Source organism: Mastomys coucha, unplaced genomic scaffold (assembly GCF_008632895.1).
Source record: "Mastomys coucha isolate ucsf_1 unplaced genomic scaffold, UCSF_Mcou_1 pScaffold20, whole genome shotgun sequence".
Lineage (NCBI taxonomy): Eukaryota > Metazoa > Chordata > Mammalia > Rodentia > Muridae > Mastomys > Mastomys coucha.
The window spans coordinates 80,362,018-80,366,489 of record NW_022196903.1 but is presented as its reverse complement, the minus strand read 5'-3'; the positions used below and the strand labels follow the sequence as shown (position 1 = coordinate 80,366,489).

Sequence of the window (4,472 nt, the reverse complement as noted above, 5' to 3'; positions counted from 1 at the left end):
CCCCCCCCCCCGCCAGCTCTCCACACTTCTTAAAGATGCAACCACCCTCTTGCAGTTCATGCTAGAATTTTTACTTCAGGCACTTGAGGAAGATCTAGAAGGGTGCCCCCAGGAAATAAAAAAAGATGGCTCTTGCCAGGCAGTGGTGGCATACGCCTTTAATCCCCAGCACTTGGGAGGCAGAGGCAGGCAGTTTTCTGAGTTCGAGGCCAGCCTGGTCTACACAGTGAATTCCAGGACAGCCAGGCCTATACAGAGAAACCCTGTCTCCAAAAACCAAAAAAAAAAAAAAAAAAAAAAAAAAAAAAAAACTCGATTAATCTGAGCTTTTATCGAGCCGGGCTGAACTGTGGTGGCTGTTGCGGTTTCTTGTTTCATGTGGTGCCATAGTCATATAACTCCCCGGAGAGAGATAGCATCTTTCCTTCCAGAGAGAGCCAGTATTGCCACCTCAGTTCACACAATCCTGCAGCCACCTTAAGGGTGAGACTCAGCACCGGCTGAGCATCCCCTTAAGTCAACCCACGGGGTGTGTTCTCCTCACCTTCCTTAAAAGGCTTGATTTCTGTCTAAAGAAGCTTAGTGTGTATCTTAAAATAGATGGGAAATCTTATTAGGCATATAGACCCTCATCTTTCTCAGCACCCATTAATTTTGACTGACTTTTAAAGAATCTGCTAGTTACTCTATCCATCCTGTTGTCTTATCAGGTTTTACTTTTCTCCACTCTCCTGATACAGACCAGTTTTGCCCAAATCTCAAGCCTCACTTCAAAGTCAAAGTTTTCCAGTAGGAGGAAGGCGGCTTACTCCCATTGAATAATATGCATTCACTAGGTACTCAACCTGCATGAAAAACCACTGTTTAACAGAAGGGGACTGCAGCAATCATTCCTATATTGATTGAGTGAGTGAGTGTGTGCATTGTGTGTGTGTGTGTGTGTGTGTGTGTGTGAGAGAGAGAGAGAGAGAGAGAGAGAGAGAAGCTGTCGTACTTTGTAACCTGGTTGGCCTGGAACTCTCTTCGTAAATCAGGCTGGCCTCAAACTCATAGAGAAATGCCTGCCTCTGCCTCCCAGGTGCTGGAACACACTTTTTGTTTTTAAGTTTAGCTTGATCACAATCTGAGCAAAAACTAAGTGACTAATAGGAGACCAAATCTATTGGTTTTCATTCTTTCAGAGACTAATATTAATAGCAATTATAACTCAGGTTTTCTAGTTTTGTATATATTATATTATTTAATCCTCAGTGCCACCTATGAAATGGAGTATTTTTAAGATCATTCTAAAGCTAAAGAACGGAAGCACATGGTGGATAATAAGCCTGGAATTGCACTGGCAGCAGCTAGCAACTCCAGGATTTAAGCCCAAACACTTTGGCTTCTGAGCTCAAACTTAAACTGTCTACTTAGGAGGAAGAAATTGACTAAAAGCCTTGAGCATAAGTAGGAATCTATGTTGCTCTCCACAGCTTTGATCTTGATACCCATTAACCACAAGCCAGGACTCACTAGTTCTCGAGAACAAAATAATCTCAAATGAGCCAGCTATTTTAATCTGCAAACTTAACCCACTTTCTATAATGCATCCTCCCACGCCTTGGGTCCCTGTCCAGCATTTTATCATTGCAATGAAGTGTCTCAGACTCAAGGAACTGTCTGCTGTTTACCTCCTTAGACATCCAACACAGTCTTTTATGTAGAGTGGGTTCTTATTAGTACTTCCGTGAACTAAATAGTTGCCTTTAGCTATCACAAAAGAATAATCTGAGGTGGAAAGATGGATCAGGTGAGCTTGAAATGAGTCTGGGAGGCACTGGATATGTTCCACTTAAAGGAAACTGACATTTGCTCTGCAACTATATGTCAGTTACTGCCTAAACACTTAGCAAGGCATCTTGTTCAGTCCTCACCGTTGCAGTGTCTGGAGAATTGATACTATTGGCTGTATCAAAGTAGATTCTGTTACACTGATATCTTCCATTTTGTATGAATACTGGAGATGTGAGAAGTAGCTGGTGGACCTGTTTGTCTTCTGAAGTTTGGAGGGAATTTTTTGCTCTGTTGTGTTGCTAAATCAGGCATTGTAAACTCTGTTATGGAAATGAAATGATGCACTTTGTCATAGTTAGGTTTCTATTGCCATGATAAAACACTGTGACCAAAAGCAACTTGGGAAGGAAAGGGTTTCTTTCAGCTCACAACTCTCAGATCACACTCCTAGTCAGGACAGGAACCTGAGGGCAGACAATGAAGCAGAGGCTATGGTGGAACACTGCCTACTGTCTTGTTCCTTCACCAGTAGTTTCTCTGGACTCTCTTCAGGAACTTTAACCTAATGTGGTCTCAGACTTCACCTTCTCTCCATGACCCCTTGAAATCTGGGGCTTCAACAGTGGTCTCTCCCAGCCTCTTTTCATGGACTTCAGCCCTTCCACACAGTTCCAAGCTTCAGTGCTCTCCAGAACTTCTTCATGCCTTCAAAAACAGCACCGCCTGGGTGACTCTTAACTACCAAGCTCAGCGGCCAGAATGAGATGCAGCCTTGGGCTGCTCTGTGTGCTGATCCGAGGAATCACTTCCCAGAAGATGTTGCCTTGATAGTGCGTGTCTCCTCTTACTCACAACTGATTCTGCAGCCCCAGCTGACCAGTATAAATTGTCCAGCAAAGCGAAGGTTTTACTTGAGCAGTCCTTAATTCAAACTGTCAAATGGCCCTGATAGTCTTTAAGGGACTCTTAACCTTCCCTCTGAAACTTCACAAGCCAGGCCTCCATCATCTGTACTGCTCTTAGGTTTATCTTTTGAGTTCCCACAACAGCTCATTAAGCTCTGAACACTCAACGGCTTTCCTGGCCTAAAGTTCCAAACTCTTTCCTCAGTCCTCCCAGAAACATGACCATATTTATCACAGCAGTGCCCCTTTACCCTGGCATCAATTTCTATATTAGTTATCTTTCTGTCACTCTGATAAACACGATGACCAAAAGCAGCCTAGGAAAGAAAGGGTTAATTCCATCTTACAGCCTAAAGTCCATCATCCAGGGAAGTCAGGACAGGAACCTGGAGGCAGGAACTGATACAGAAGCCATGGAAAAGTGCTTCTTACTGGCTTGCTCAGCCTGCTTGCTAACAGCGTCCAAGACCACCTGCCCAGGGGTGACACCACCCACAGGGAGCTGAACTATGGTAAGGCCACATCAATCAGCAGTCAAGAAGATGTACCACAAGCCAAATGGCTAGGGACATTTTCTCAGTTAAGATGTGTTTTCAGAAATGCCTCTAGCTTGTGTCAATTTGACGTAAAAACTAAGCCTCACACACATGAAAAAAAGATGTGAAAGTGAAGAACTTTAGAAAAAATAAAAGGATATCAAAGGCCCCAGCTGAGTAAGATGCCATGTTGAGTTTGTACCTCTTGACCTTGACAATACTCCTGACTTCACTTTAGCCATGTGGAAGCAGAGGCTGCGTGGGCTAAGGTATGTCAACGGTTGCCACACAAACCCACAAAGAGCAGGGCCAGAATCAGAACCAGGCTGACTTCAAAACCCACAGCAGGTTCTGTGCTGCAGTTTCTGTGCTCCATCCCGTGTTGCCATCTTGCAGCCCAGTGGAACTTGTTAGAAATGCAAACTGTTGTGCTCCACCCAGACCTGCAAAATCATAAGGCAAGGTAGAGGTAATACTTTCAGAGGCCTAGAAAATTCCTACAGGTGTTCTGGTTTAGCTGAAAGAACTGGTGGGAAACAGACACAACTTAAAACAAAAAACCTTAAATTGTTTTTGTTTCGTCCTCTGGTTAGAAAAGGAGCTACATATTTACTGGAAAAAGGGTATTGAAAGGAAGAGAGATTTCTCATTCAATTTCCTTTTATCGTGTTCTATATAATACAGCCATGGGGGGGGGTAGGGTTCTTTTTTATGTTAACATGTTAAGAGGTACCCATGCACATATTTAATTCCAAAATTATTGTGAGTGTTGTCCTCTATCTCTTTCCACCTTACCCACTGAGGCAGATAGCTCACTGAACCCAACCAAAGTTTGCCACATTAGCTGGTCTGACTAGGCAGCCTGCTCTGAGGATTCCCTATCTCAGCCTCCTGCTTGCTGATTACAGGTGGGTCACCGCACCCACATGGGTCCTGAGGATTCAAGCTGCTTTCCTAGAACTTGGAGAGAAAGCACTTTACCCACAAAGCCATCTCCCAAGACCACATAAACATTTTAAATCATGTTGGATTGTGTTGTATGTAATCTACTGTTTCATATTTATGTATTTTGTACATTTTTGAGTTTTCCATGTCATTTGATATTCTCTAAAAGCAGTACTTTAGTGGCTGCTTAGTTATTCCCTCACTATGCAATGTTTTTGTTTTATTTTAAAATGTTGCTGTCTCAACACACACACACACACACACACACACACACACACATATAACTAGAATGAATATCCTTTTGTTCACTGCT

At 43.2% G+C, this 4,472-nt stretch overlaps 1 long non-coding RNA gene across 1 annotated transcript in view; it reads left to right on the top strand.

The window, feature by feature from the left end:
• LOC116099193 overlaps positions 1-4,361 on the top strand; it is a 5,489-nt gene extending 1,128 nt beyond the window's left edge. The window contains exon 2 of the long non-coding RNA XR_004122150.1: positions 2,326-4,361. This is a non-coding gene — a long non-coding RNA (uncharacterized LOC116099193). The remainder of the gene's footprint in view (positions 1-2,325) is intronic.
• The last annotated feature ends 111 nt before the right edge of the window (positions 4,362-4,472 follow it).